We start from the raw sequence: 16,807 nt of genomic DNA, 5'->3' as shown, positions 1-16,807 counted from the left end.
ATCGGATTCCGTAGGAATTCGATTCCAAAAAAATTTAGACTGTTTGGTTGGGGGGAATTGGTCTTATTTCCTTGAAATCCAATTCCTGGGCTCCCAATTCCCCGAAACGAACGCGCTGTTAGTCATAATGTAGAAAAATCAGATGCTAGTAGGGTTGAGCAAAAAGTCCGGAACCGCGGATTTCACCCATATCCGTCCGCAAAAGTGCGGGTGAAACCCAATCCGCAAGATCTATGAGTCGGACACGGATAGGATTCTCAAATCCGCACTTTTAGCGATTTGGTTGCGGTTGGACTTTGAAATCAGCGGAGTCACCCGCACCGTAGGACACTAAGGGAAACTTATGTGAATTTTTATTCTTGTAATACAAAACAAATTACACACTTTGTACAAAAAGAAACATGTGAATATAAGTAATATCATATTTTTTCAGCAAAGTTATGTTTTGCATTTTGATCCGGTTAGTTCTTCTGTTGTTATGAAAGATTGTTGTAATATTTACTTTGATCCTTATTGAGTGCTAGTGGTTATACTAACACTCATTTTCCTTTGTTTTGTAACCTTTTGATTTAGGCTCGTTGAACTTGTTATACCATCCTCACATCTTTCTAGAAAAATTCTTGGATCGAACAGGGAATTGAAATTTCAACTTTGTTCGAAAATGTAATCACCTTTCATTCCCTTTATATTTACATGTTTAAGTTGTAGAGTAGCGAGTTAAGCGAACCATAAATGAAAAATAATAATTAGGCAATGATGTTTTTAGCGATAACAGAAAATACATTTCCATATAAAGGAAAGTTATAGTATTGACCTAAGAATCATTAATCTCATTTTGCATCATCTTGGACTAAATCGTAAATATTTTCACTAATCGTTAACTTATTTGTAAATATGACCCTCTCTATACGAGACTTTAGTAGATGCGAGAGTCTAAAATCCAACTATTGTGAAAAATTCACGAGAAAATACATAGGCTTTTAATTTATAATGTTAAAAATATCCACATGGTACTGTAGGAAATACATACGCTTTTAATAACTTGCGAAAAATTCACGAGACATTTATCTCATAATTTTTCTGTGTCGTAAAAAATGAGCATTTTATTTTTATTTTTATCTTACAAAACTAAATACTTATTTTTAGTTATTATCTTACAAAACGTCACTTCTACTTTCCAAATTTATAATGTTAAAAATATCCACATGGTACTGTACAAAATACATAGGCTTTTAATAACTTGCGAAAAATTCACGAAACATTTATCTCATAATTTTTCTGTGTCATAAAAAATGAGCATTTTATTTTTATTTTTATCTTACAAAACTAAATACTTATTTTTAGTTATTATCTTACAAAACTAAATACTTTTTTAGTTATTATCTTATGTTTACATAAAGATAATAACTAAAAAAATCCTAAACATCAATACCTTTACTCCTTTACTCGTTTCCTTAAAAATTGTTTGAATATTAAAAAAAAACACACTCTTTCTCTGGTGGAGTATATAAGCAGTTTCCCCCCATGACTTGGTCAACAATTCATTATATCCAGTCATATTTGTCCATTCCTGATGATCTGTCATCACACTTAGAGCTTGTTCTTTTCAAGTTTTTCATATCCAGGGATTATTATTTTTTTGATGGAAAAGATCATATATTAAGACTAGCAAATGTAATACAACAAATTTACATAATTATTTTTATCTAATGAATTGGAATCTAGCTAGACTCTGAACGCGATGGTTTATGTTTTTTGCCATGTGTTGTAGCCTTTTGATTCTTGCATCCTTAGCAATATAATCCGCCGCATTGTTGTTTTTTCTTCTTATAAATTTCACTTTGGCTTGGGGTAACTCTCCCAGGATTGTTCTTATTTCATGCAAGATATTTTCTGCCGACCATGGAGATTCTGAGGTAACCCTGTTTAGGTTTTCTTCTAAGGCTTTACAGTCTGTTACAATAGCCACACTTGATAGGATATTATCTTTTAACCACATAATCGCCTTCAGCAAAGCTTTTGCTTCTGCATGAAAAGCTGACGTAGCCCACTCTGAACCTGCCGAAATATGCACGAAAGCCTCTTCATCTCCGGAGTTCAGGATTAAAGCATATCCCATCGAAGAGTCTTCTTTCTTGTATGAAGCGTCAGTGAATATACCCCAGTCTGATTGCAAGCTTGACCAAGAGTCGTTGTTTGAAAATTTCTTTGGACTTTCTTTAATCCTTTGTAGAGTATTCGAAGGTGTAGTGTTTAAGAAAGTATTTATTTGTCCTAGTAATTTGGCTGTATCTTCTCAAAAACCACCGAACATCTATATTTCCAAATGAACCAAAGCGTGGTAGATACTTTTACCTGAAACTGGTGCAGATCTGTCTCCGTAATCCACCATTTAACCCAATCAATAACAGAGCTGGGAGAGTCTCTATTGATTATAAAGTGTAGAGATAGACCAAACCAAAATGCCCTTGCAAATGGACACTCGCAGAAAAGGTGAACCTCCGTTTCCTCCACTTGATTGTTTCATAGATGACAATTCTGGTCGATTTCCGTGTCGTGAGCCCCTAATCTAGTCGATGTTGGTAGGACTTTTTGCACTAATTTCCAAATGAAAAGTCTAATTCTAGGGATGGCTTGAATATTCCAGATCTTGTTCCATGGGAAATCCAGGTTATCATTATTATCGAGATCCTGATTGGCTAGAAAAGTATAAACATTTTTGACCGAGAATTTACCTGATTGGTGATATCTCCATCTAATGATGTCTTGCTCCTTATTTCTAGGATTTAAAGCTTTGATTTTTTCCTTATCCTCTGGATAGAAAAATTGGTCAAGCTTTTGTTGATCCCATATATTCTGGTCCGTAATTAGTTCTTGAACTCTTGTTGGTGCTTGTTCCTGACTGTTGGGGAATTTTTGGATTATCTCTGCATTAGGTATCCATCTGTCTTCTCATATTTTCATCGAGGCACCATTTTTGACTTGCCAGATGTAATTGCTTTTTATTAACGTTAACCCTTTCTGAATGCTGGTCCAAATCCATAAGAGATTCGAAGTTCTGGATTTTTCAAGGGGGTGAGAATTTGGGAACTATTTCGCTTTTAACAGTTTGACCCATAATTGGTCTTGTTTAGTGACCAGTCTGCTTGCAAGCTTGGTAAGGAGGGATAAATTAAATTGATGGGGATTTTTTATTCCTAGGCCACCTTGGGAAATGTGTTTACATATACTTTCCAAGCCCTTATAAATCCTCCTTGTCTTTTTTGACCATCTTTTTTCCACCAGAAGTTTCTCTGAATACGGTCAAGCTGATCCAGGGTTGTTTTCGGTAGTGCGAGTACTTGCATTTGATAAGTTGGTTAGGATTGGAGTATAGATTTTATCAAAACATTCCTCCCTGCTTGAGATAACAGTTTCGATTTCCAACCTTGTAATGTAGAGTAGTAACGTTGTTGCAGCGGTTCAAAGTTGGCTTTTCGGTTTTTGTCGAAGAAAAGCGGTGTACCCAAGTACCTATCATTTTTTGTCATCAGCGGGACTTTTAAAATTATTGCAATTATTTTTCCATGTTTTGGGTGAATTTTTGGGCTGAAATAGACACTGGATTTTTGTAGGTTCACCATTTGTCCCGTGATATTCCCAAATAACTGTAATATTTCCAAAAGGATTTTCGCTTCCTCCAGATATGCTTTTGTGAATAAAAAGCAGTCGTCCGCAAAAAATAGGTGAGAGATATTTGGAGCATCTTTATTTATCTGGAACCCAGATATTCTCTTGTCTTCCGTTGCTTTTTCGAGGAGTCTAGAGAGAATTTCCATGCAAACTAGTAAGAGGTAAGGTGATAAAGGGTCGCCCTGTCTTAGACCCATAGAGGTAATAAAAGATGGTCCCGGGGCTCCATTTAGAAGTATTGAAAAGGAGGTTGTTGAGATGCATTGTAGAACGAGCTTTGTCCAGAATTCCGAAAAACCTAGAGCTAATAAGACTTTCTCAATAAAGTTCCACTCGACTCTATCAAAAGCTTTTGATACATCTAGTTTTAATGCTAGGAAATCCTTTTTTTTCCTTAGAGGTTTTCATCGAATGGATAAGTTCATGAGTAATAATGATGTTGTCTGTGATTTGTCGACCAGAGAGGAAAACCGGTTGATTAGGGGAGATTATTTTATCGAGGAGGGGTTTTATCCTATTAGATAATATCTTTGAGATGATTTTATAAATGGTGTTACCCAGCCAATTAGATTATATGGTAATCCAATTCCTAGCATTGGATTCCTTGGTTGAAAAAAATTTGTTTGGTTGGGGTAATTGGATTGCATTGAAATTCAAATCCATAATAATACTTAAATATCCTTGCTATTTGAAATTCTAATACCTAACTAAAATTCAAAAATTGTGAAAAAGCAGGGGTCTAACAACACCACCCAATAATTCGATTAGCAATCTGTATGGATTAACTACGTAATACTTTGCTAGAAAATCAACTAGAAAGTCATACTCAATCTAGATAAAAGTATCTCTAGGAGTTAATATCTCTCTCTTGTTTTTGATATTACTCAAGCTAAAAAAAATCAGCGAGTCCTAATCAAAACACAAGGAATACTTGGACGGTACCAAAGACCAATGTCCAAGGATCAATCAATATCACAACCAAAGGTTGGATTTCCAATTGATGATCACGAAGCACAACCTGTATTATTTCAATTATATAAAATATAATACGGAAAAGAAATAACACAGACACCAGAAATTTTGTTAACGAGGAAACCGCAAATGCAGAAAAACACCGGGACCTAGTCCAGATTGAATACACACTGTATTAAGCCGCTACAGACACTAGCCTACTGCAAACTAACTTCGGACTGGACTATAGTTGAACCCCTATCAATCTCCCACTGATACAAGGTATAGTTGTACTCCTACGCCTCTGATCCCAGCAGGATACTGTGCACTTGATTCCCTTAGTTGATCTCACCCACAACCAAGAGTTGATGTAACCCAAAATCACAGACTTGATAATAAACAGATCTGTCTCACACAGAAAAGTCTATCAAAGGATAATTCTGTCTCCCACAGATAAACCCTAGGTTTTGTTTCGTCTTAAGATATAAAATCAAGGTGAAAAGGAACCAATTGATAATTCGGTCTTATATTCCCGAACAACAGCCTAGATTAATCAATCACCTCTCTACAATCCTTTCTGACTACACAAGCGGATTGTCGAGGAATCACAAACAGTGAGACGAAGATGTTTGTGACTTCTTTATCTTACCTATCGGAGAACTCTCACGATCTCAAGCCAATCAATCGATTGTACTCGTACGATAGAAGATGCAAGATCAGATCACACAACTACGATAAAAGTAGTATCGGTCTGGCTTCACAATCCCAATGAAGTCTTTAAGTCGTTAACATGATTTTAGAGAAGAAAATCAAAGGTTAATGGAGATCGACTCTAGCGAGCACACTAATAGAACATAGACGTGTGGGAATTAGGTTTGCTCAATGCTAGATGTCTCCTTTATATAGCCTTCAAATCAGGGTTTTTCCTTAGTTACAAAGCAATCCATATTCACCGTTGGATGAAAACCTGATTTAGATTCAAGTTAATATATCTCAACCGTTATATCTAAAACTTAGCTTGTCACACACACTCGGGTATACGTTTACTGGGTTCGTGAAAACCATGCCCAAACGTGTACGTTCATGTTGGTTCAACATAGTAACCCAAAAGGTTAACCATATGAGCATTTCATATTAACCTTGTTCTTCTTCACCATAACTAGTTCAATTGACTCAAATGAACTAGCTAAAGAGTTGTTCAATTGCTATGAGATCTTATGTAACTACACAAGACACAATTGAAACAAACATGATTCGGTTCGATTGAATCGGCTCATGAACATTATAGCCACGGTTTGCATAAAGCATTCTTTAGTAATTTAATGTTTCTTGTTCAGAGCACATCTTTAGATCATAACTTCTTAAGTTCACAAACAAGTTCGCGTACTTAAGTTAATCGGTTGAGTTTTCCAAACTTAGCAGAAATTCTCGGAAAGATAACTTCTGCCAGTTCGTGGACTTACCACATAAACGAGTTTGGAAAATCCAGCAGAATTTCTTGGTCAATAACTTACGTCAGTTCGCGGACTTGGAAAGCCAATTCCACAATCCTCCAGATTTCTCTTGATCAACAAAGTTCGAAAACTTCGGTTCGAGGAATACATGGTTATGTAATCTAAACTCTCATTTCAATCATTGAGACATTCTCAGAGGACATTATGTAGTCGTTATTCACATACGATTCACGTCAGAGCAATTCTCAAAGTAACTGAAACATTTCATGACTTTCGTCACTAGGTGAAGATAAACCTGATCAAAGCGAAACGCTTTACCAACACACGATTTCGAGATAAAAGATAAGCAATGAATGCTCAACTCGAAATGTCAAGTATGTATGATCTAGTTTATATAGCATACGACTTTTGTCTCATAAGAAGTAGGAGATAGAATATATAGACTTTTGAGTGATAGATAAGTTCAAGTCTCCACATACCTTTTTATTGATGAAGTTCCACGGTTCCTTGTATAGATCTTCGTCGTTGTATGATGAATCGTCATGAAGTCCTTGAGCTCAACTACACTTTTCTATCCTAGTCCAAGACTTAGCTATGTAGGCTAGAAATCAAGACTCACAGTTTTGATCACTAACATTGACAAACATGCTTGAGATAGAAACGCATGCGAGGTTGACCGAGCAATGCTCTAACAATCTCCCCCTTTGTCAATTTTAGTGGAAAAACTATTAATACATATGGAATACAAAAAGGATAAACATTAGTGGCTCATATTCCATAGTCTAACTTCAACGTTCCCTGAAATGTTCGTCCTTCCAAGTAATCCAATGATCCCAAAGGTTGTAAGTTTAGCATCACCGTTGTTGAAGATCAGTAGCTATAACAATGAGAGAAATCGAGATTCTCGATCATTATTACACAGTGTCATAGTATTATTATGAAACATCAAAGTCCAATTGTATCACGACTTTAACAATAATACTACGGTGATATGTATCACTCCCCCTTAGTCAATACTCCATCTCGATCATGGAAACCACTCCCCCTTACACAATGATCCAAAAACTATATGTATTTATAGTGTGAACTACAATATTTCTCCCCTTTTTTGTCAATAAAATTGGCAAAGGTACAAGAATGGGATCATAATGAAATTTCCACAAGAGACATTTCAAGACTAAAAATAAAAATACATACCAACTTAATTTAGATGCAATCATAAAGCCGAAGCTAAATGCATTCATCAAGGAGTTTTAAGATACAAGATAACCCTTATAAAATTCCAGAGCCGGACACCCCGCAAGATATTACCATTAAGCACAAGTTCAAAAGAACTCTCCCCCATTTGATGTCATTCCCGAAAGAAAAACAAGAGCGACCTTAATTTCGAAAGTAAAGAAGGATTTTTACTTTGGACACCAAAAACCATAGGAATGATTTTCTATATCCAAAACTCAACCAAATTAATCACAAGTAAACCCATGATTAATTCATTTGGAATACACAACTAAATCAAACCACAAAAGTGATCCATTTAATTGAAAGTGCTCAACATAAATAAACTTACGGAGCAACGACTAAGGTAATCATACGAAAATGACTAACTTAATCGTTCACATACTCAACATAAGGAGAACCTTACGGAATATACGACTACATTAACCAATAGAACATGATAGTGTAGTCGTTCATATACTCAACACAAGAAATTGTGGAATATATTAAAACTCAACTAGATTAATTACAAGAGTACCTATAATTAATCTAATTGGAATACAAACAAACAACTAATCATCGAAGTAATCAATTTAATTATTTTGGGCTCAACATAAGAGAACTTGTGGAACTCCGACTAAGTTCATCATGGAATATGACAACCTTAACCGTACATGTACTCGACATAAGAAAGAAAACTTATGGAGTACAAACTAAATAACCAAACTATTTGATTAATTTAGTTCATAATGCTCGACATATAGCATCTCATGGAACAACCAACAAAGCCAATAAGAATAATCGACTTAGTTGTAAGGTGCTCAACATAAGACACAAAATGGAGACTTCACGGTAATACATAATAAAATGGATCAATGAAGATCAATATCGTGGATAACATACAAGGATCTATTTTATTTTCCATCATAACGACATAATAGACTTTATCCTTTTCAAACAAAAGATTTTATCCTATTTTCCATCAAATACATGACTGCATAGGCATAACCTTTGTAATTTTCAAAAGTCCATTCGTCCTTTCATCAATACGAATATCAATTCATGAACGACTTTACTTTTGACCGCAATATGGGACCTTCAACTTCACGGACGCAAACAATAGATATACCATAAAAATATTGCAATATCACAAAATCAAAAGATCTATACTGCAATAACATCATCCTCCAAATATTTTTAGAATTTAAAACTAATAAACCGAAAAAATAACATAAGAAGATGAAAACAAAAATAGCTATGTGTAGTCACAATCATCGCTATTGAAAGCACTAGTTATTCTTCCAACTAATCCAAAAATAAGACTTACTAGGTATTGTTGATCTTTCTAATGGCATCTACAGAAAACTCCTTCTTGTTAAAGACAACCTTTGTTCATAGTGAGTTATTTCTTCCACATAGGAAATGATTCGAGATTTTAAATCATTTCTCTTGCTGATGAAGTCTTTCACCATTTCTCTAAAATGATCATCAGCACGACAACCAGAAAGGAGACAGTTAGAGGAAGAACTTTTTCTATTAATTGTAGACTTATTCTTTATCATCCTTGAGGAAGTAATTCCTTTGCATAGATATACGTTGACTTCTTCTACTGCATTACTTTTAGAAGTGCTTCTAGTTACAGGAGCCATGAAAACGTATGAGAAGAAAGAAGAAGATAAGAGATTTAAAAGTGTCAAACCCTAATCCTTGACACAGTCTTCCACAGTTTAAGGATCCACAAATAATATTGTTAGCAGGATATTTAACAAACAGAGATACATACTCGAGCCACAAGATGCAGAGCCTCAATCCTCTCAAGCTAAGAATGAGGATGCAGGCGTCTCTGAGCTCAACCAGAGACAAAGTGAGCCAGATGCTCCCCTTGCTTGTCAAGGCTTGTTGCAAAAACAGGTTTCCTCCTTATTCTGATTCTGGAAGCATGGATTTTGCACGCCTTTGGTTATCCAGGTGTAGATGGTGGATTTTCGACAAAGGCTAAAATCGTAAACCCATAGTTATACGAACTTCTGATCCAGCAATCAGACGTGAGTATTGAGACACGAGTCTCTCATTGAATCTCTGACTGAGAATACTGTCTCTCAGAGTACATGCAGATTTGTAGTCTCTTGGCTAGGCAACGACATATTTCATGAATACTGAACACTTCAGTAATTACTTCTATATAGAATCACGAGATTGGACGGCTCCTAGACAGCTTGCCTTCTAGTATAGAGAACTAACGTCTCCAGGATACAAACAACAGTTTTCCCTGGCTATATAAAGGATATGACGTTTCAACAAGCTCATGTCCTAAGAATAATTAATGCTCCTAGACGTTCGTACTAGTATAGAGCCATCAATTAATTATTCTTAAATTCTTAGATTCGTCCACTGAATCTCTGAAAAATATTCAAATATTTTCGTAATATTTCGTTACTTCAATTCATGGTTCTTCTCAGCTGAATTCCATGGTTTAGTAATAAATATTCAACACATGGGCGTCTGAGTTACCTTCGAGTAAGCCCCGACTCAAAAGGTGCAAGTGTACTCGACGATAATGTACTAACAATCACCTGCATGAACGAGTATTTCAAAATACGACGAACCTATGCAAAATAATAAATAATAAAATATTGACCAAGGCGCTGGGGGATTGGTCCCACTGACCGGCCGGCCGTGCCTTGGCCAGTCCCACGCCAGTTTTATGTTTTATCATATTTTGTTATTTTCCTTGATCTTATGAAAATCCTTTTATTTGAGCAAATATCCTTCGTTTTGAGGAAACTCCTCAATTTCATGGTGTTTCCTTCACACCAAGGAAATAATATAAAATTGGAAAAAATGTCGTGGGGACCTGTTTATTGTCCAACCGGCCATGCCTTGATCCCGGCCAGCCCCACACCTCATGGTTCCTCATTATTTTATTAATATTTTTCTAATCTCATGAAAACTCCTTAATCTCATGGTATTTCCTTAAAATCGTGAAAAAATAATATAAAATTAGGGAAACTCGTGGGACCGGGACCCAGCCGGCCGGCATGCCCTAGCCGGTCCCACACGTCCCTTTATTTTATTATTATTATTTTAAGTTTCCTTGATCCCATGAAATTCCTTGATTTCATGGTATTTCTCTCAAATTATAAAAATTCCTTCAAATCATGGAAATAATACATAAAATTAGGGAAAACGCACCGGACTGAGCCCCATCCGGCCGACCATGCTCAAAGCCGGTCCCACACGCCCTTATTTTATTATTATTAATATTTTATGTTTCCTTGATCCCATGAAAACTCCTTCACTTCAAGGAAACTCCTTAATTTCAACAAACTCCTTGACTTCATGATATTTTCATAAAATCATGAAAAATAACATAAAATTAGAAAAAAGCACCATGGGACCGTGGTCATTGGCCGGCCGGACATGCCTTGGCCTCAGCGGTCCCATGCTTCATCATTCCTTTATTTTATAATTATTTTTCTTCATCTCATGAAGTTTCCTCAGTTTCAGCAAAACCCTGATTTTGTCATATTTTCCCAAATGGTCGCTCAAACGCACGCCAGAAAATATCAAAATTCTCAGAGCTGAGACACGGAAGTTTTGACAACATGAGCATGTTAACTTGACCGACCAAGGTTGGCTATTTGGCTTGTAAGGAGCCAGTTCCACGATTTGACCTAATTTGCGCAATTGCACGTACTAGGTCCAAAACTCTTCCAAATAATTTTGGAATTTCATAGAGTGATCGTCATTCGATACCGTGACCATATAGGGCTGGTTTCATGACCCCTTGGTCGGTCTCTCACCTCTTCACAATTAATTAGGTTTTATCACCTAAGGCTCAGACGAGCATTGTATGAGAAATGATTGAACCAGCATTTGATCATCCTTTCACCAACTCTTCAAGGTGTCTTGGTATTTTCTCACGCGAGCATATGGGCGCTACATGGTTGACCCACGATCCCATGTAGTCGGTCCCTCCTTCATTCCATGGTTAATTTTCAATAAACCATCAATTGGTCACTAGTTGATCATATTAGGGTTTCTGAGTCCAAGGATCATAATTCCAGACTCGGACGAACGCTAATAATTTTACAAAGATCTCATGATCAACATTTTATTAATTATATTTGGGTCCAGTTGCCAGTATCTTAATTTCATATTTTATTTGGTCACGCTACCAATAATTCATCAAACGAGCAACGTTCAGATGAATAATATTTGCACACTGAGGAATATTGGTTCATCTTAACTATCAACATTTATTCGAGAATTGTACCTCTGTCTCAACAGACACGTTCAATTCATGAGTCTCAGAATATTTTGCAAAATCATGTTCAACTCAGCAAATACATGGACTCATCGTCACATGAAGTCAGCATGACTAACTAAATACACGTCTGCCTTGCAGACTCCAAAAGATATCAATCGTGTCACATTGGGGGATATTAGATAGGGTTTTGGTCTGGAGGTCTATGGCACGTGTGTTCATACACACGATCAAAATGTGAGCAAGTCGTGCAATCAGTTGAAGGAGTTAACAAAGTAGTGGATGGAAAATCGACCAAGTCTTCGCACGATAAGAAACTGTTTTCAAACACGATTTCCATTTCCCCACTCTTTGATTCCATCAACTGTCACACTTCACGGGATCATGGTGTTTACAATTCCAGCAATATAAATAAGTCTCTGAATCATGATCGAAGATACAAGAATCTCACGTCAAACAGACAACAAGAGATTAACAACTCATCATCTAAGCAATTACTCTCAACAGAGATTCAATCATTCAGAACTTATCTTATTCAGAATACACAATACACCTACAATCTTTGATTACCATTGATTCCACACATTTCTCATCTTCCCTCCTACATATCGACCCATCCTCTCTTGTGAACGAACTTACTATGGAACGACCACTGTCTTGGTTTAGGCCGGAGTACTACAGATTGATATCTCCAATTCAAAGCACTCCCTTTTTGCAGTGCATCTGTGTGAGGTTGAACATTTCGCTCGGTTCAAGGAGTCTCCTCCGCACGGTCGTCTCCTAAATTCCGTAAAAACCAACAAATCGTTTTTCCCCATCTACACCAGGTTCAACTTTTGCATGTTCTCTTGAAATTTAGAAATTCTCTTATTCGTATGCTTGAATCTCCAACACGTGTTTTGAACATGATTTGCATTTCCACAAAACGAACAAATTTTCTTGTTGAAGTACCTTCTGTTTATTACAACCGCTAGCCTTTGTTTTCCCGTAACACTTAGGAACATAGTTGACGATACCTGCAGTCTTGCTTTTAAATCCAAAACCATTGGTATTTCCAAAGGATTTCTGACCAAATAACATTGCTGAGATTTTATCAGAACTTCCAGATAATCGTTGAAGATCATCTTTTAATCTCTTTTTACTTAAGAAAAATTATCCTGGTGAGTTGATCATTAAGACAATCTATCTCTGTAATAAACGCTATTTTTATTTGTCGTTTCGGGTCGGGTTATAACCGCTTAGTTTGTTACTTGCGTTATTTCTTGTGCCTTAGTCTAGTTTGTGTGTTTGAACTAGAAAAGATACTAGTTAGGGTGGAAAAATAGTCACCTAATTATATTTTGATAAGTTAATAAACTTGAGGAAAATGAAAAGACAATTAAAAGAAATAAAGAAAATATAAATATATGAATATTAATATTATTAAAGTTTTTATAACTAAAAGCTTAGGAAAAAGAAGTTTAGAAGTTAGGAAATATAAGGCTAAGGAGAAAAAGAAAGATATGGATCTAGAGAATTTTATAGAAGAAATCAAGAGGAGTTTGTAGCAATTGAGAGGTAGAATGCTAGACCCTTTCTCTTTTGGTGTTTTTATTCATGTGTTCTCTTGGATGATTTTATATTGATAGGTTTCATAAATTTATTCGCATAACTATATACATTGGATTGATGATCAGGTTATACCTTGTGATAGATAACATAATATGGTTTTATTGGTTAAAATTTGAGAGTAATCTACCGTAAATTCACCGTTGAACATTTCTTATAATTTGGATAATAGTTTCTGAATTTCTAGACAGTTTGGTTGTGCTGTGGTTTTGATGTTCTTAGGAAGTATTAGTGATATTAAAACGATTTAGGGTCTTAACAAAAGTTGTATATAAATGTCTTATCTTTCATTATGCTTTTGATTTTCTTAATTTGAGCATAATATGAATTTATGGTGAATTGTTTGGCGATAACATGTAATCTGCCCAGATTTTTTATTTCGTTTGTAAAACAATATCTTTTGTTTGAACCGTTGTTTTTTTTGTTATTTTTGGATATGTTATAAAATAATATTTCATGAATATTCCTGTAAAATTTGAGGATGATCAGATAAAGTTATCACCATGAAACATATAATGTAATATGGTTGCAGTTAGTGTGTTTAATTAAATGCTTGAACGAAATTCATGTTGTTAAAGCCATGGTTGCTTGTGTTGTTTATGAAAAAGATTTATAAAAAGGAAATGAGTTCATGTTTTACCGTTATATGGAACATGTTTCATGATAACGGCGGGTAATGATCCTCGAGAGTTAAATGGGTAATGATCCCCATAGGAACTTGTGTTTCCCGACCATCGACGGCGGATGTCCGTGCCGATAAACGATAGGTGGTGTACGGACCAAGGTTTTCGTACTTTGAATGAAACGGGTAATGATCCCCGGGAGCATATGGGTATGATCCCCATATGAACTTTTGTTCCTGACCATCGATGGAGGCTGTCTGTGCCGATAAATGATAGGTGGGTGTACGAACCAAGGACATTCGTACCGTGAACTCAATTGTTAAAACCTAAATTTATAGATTTGTCGAAATTAATATTGGAATTGTTGAACTCAAGTGTGAAACTTATATGGATGAATTGTGAATGATGTGTTGAAACTTAAATGGATAATTTTTTGTATTAATGTTATGAACTCATGTATTGAATCTGAATTTAGATTATTTGTTGGAAATATTATTGGCGTTGTGAATTCATGATTGGAATCTAAATAATATAATTTATTAAAAACATCATTGGTTATGTGATTCTCGAATATAACATTGATTCGTTGAGGTCGAAATGTGTTTCTTGGTGTATGTTTTTGCTTGATAAAATGATTTTCTATGCGCATCTTTGGAGAATTGGGAATGCATTCTATTGAGTTGTCATCTCACCCCAAACGACACCCTTGCAGATTTATCAGAGTGGCGCCGCGAAAGCTAGGAATGAGTAGCTTAGTGATTGTATTGCTTAATTGTATTGCATGAAATGTAATTTTTAAATAATACGTGGGTTGAAAATGTTGTCAAAGATGATTAGAGAATTCATATGTTTAAATCCATGTTAGAAAAGTTAAATTACGTTGGTTGTTATAAATAAATTAGAAGAGTTATATGCATAAGTATCTTTCCGACCCGTAACTCTTCGAGTTCGGATCTCCATATGGGTCTGATCCTGGTCCGGAACTCGGGGTGTTACAAGTTGGTATCAGAGCTCTAGGCTTTAGATCTTATATGGGACCTTATAAAAAAAATCGTTTGAATTGATGTGCATGATTGTTTGTTATGATTTCCGGTGTTGTTGCTTAATTTTCTATATACAATTTTTTTTTTTGTTTTTTTTTGACTTGTTAGAAATCACATGATAACTAGTTGTGTGCTGGATTGAATAATGGTGTTGTTTTATATTATGCGAGCTTATAAATATTTTCTAAATTTCGGGACGAAATTTCTTTTAAGGGTGGTAGAATGTAATACCCGCTATTTTTATTTGTCGTTTCGGGTCGGGTTATAACCACTTAGTTTGTTACTTGCGTTAATTATTGTGTCTTAGTCTAGTTTGGGTGTTTGAACTAGAAAAGATACTAGTTAGGGTGAAAAAATAGTCACCTAATTATATTTTGATAAGTTAATAAACTTGAGGAAAATGAAAAGACAATTAAAAGAAATAAAGAAAATATAAATATATGAATATTAATATTATTAAAGTTTTTATAACTAAAAGCTTAGGAAAAAGAAGTTTAGAAGTTAAGAAACATAAGGTTAAGGAGAAAAAGAAAGATATGGAGCTAGAGAATTTTAGAGAAGAAATCAAGATGAGTTTGTAGCAATTGAGAGGTAGAATGCTAGACCCTTTCTCTTTTGGTGTTTTTATTCATGTGTTTTCTTGGATGATTTTGTATTCATAGGTTTCATAAATTTATTCGCATAACTATGTATATTGGATTGATGATCAGGTTAGTCCTTGTGATAGATAACATAATTTGGTTTTATTTGTTAAATTTGAGAGTAATATACCCTAAATTCACCGTTGAACATTTCTTGTAATTTGGATAATAGTTTCTGAATTTCTGGACAGTTTGGTTGTGTTGTGGTTTTGATGTTCTTAGGAAGTCTTAGTGATGTTAAAACTATTTGGAGTCTTAATAAAAGTTGTATATAAATGTATTATCTTTCGTTGTGCTTTTGATTTTCTTAATTTGAGCATAATATGAATTTATGGTGAATTGCTTGGCGATAACATGTAATCTGCCCAGATTTTGTATTTCATTTATAAAACAATATCTTTTATTTGAACCGTTGGTTTTGTGTGAGTTTTGGATATGTTATACAATAATGTGTCATGAATATTCATGTAAAATTTGAGGATGATCAAATAAAGTTATCACCATGAAACATATAATGTAATATGGTTGCAGTTAGTGTGTTTGATTAAATGCTTGAACGAAATTCATGTTGTTAAGCCATGGTTGCTTGTGTTGTTTGTGAAAAAAATTTATAAAAAGGAAATGAGTTCATGTTTTACCGTTATATGGACATGTTTCATGATAACGGCGGGTAAAGATCCCCGAGAGTTAAATGGGTAATGATCCCCATGGGAACTTGTGTTTCCCGACCATCGATGGCGGCTGTCCATGCCGATAAACGATAGGTGGTGTACGGACCAAAGTTTTCGTACTTTGAATGAAACGGGTAATGATCCCCGAGAGCATATGGGTATGATCCCCATAGGAACTTTTGTTCCTGACCATCAATGGAGGCTATCCGTGCCGATAAACGATAGGTGGGTGTACGAACCAAGGACATTCGTACCGTGAACTCAATTGTTAAAACCTAAGTTGGTAGATTTGTCGAAATTAATATTGGAATTGTTGAACTCGAGTGTGAAACTTATATGGATGAATTGTGAATGATGTGTTGAAACTTAAATGGATAATTTTTTGTATTAATGTTATGAAATCATGTATTGAATCTGAATTTAGATTATTTGTTGGAAATATTATTGGTGTTGTGAATTCATGATTGGAATCTAAATAATATAATTTATTAGAAACATCATTGGTTATGCGATTCTCTAATATAACATTGATTCGCTGAGGTCGAAATGTGTTTCTTGGTGTATGTTTTTGCTTGATAAAATGATTTTCTATGCGCATCTTTGGAGAATTGGGAATGCATTCTACTGAGCTGTCATCTCACCCCAATTGACACCCTTGCAGA

This window comes from Papaver somniferum, chromosome 3 (assembly GCF_003573695.1).
Source record: "Papaver somniferum cultivar HN1 chromosome 3, ASM357369v1, whole genome shotgun sequence".
NCBI lineage: Eukaryota > Viridiplantae > Streptophyta > Magnoliopsida > Ranunculales > Papaveraceae > Papaver > Papaver somniferum.
This window is presented reverse-complemented; position numbering follows the sequence as displayed.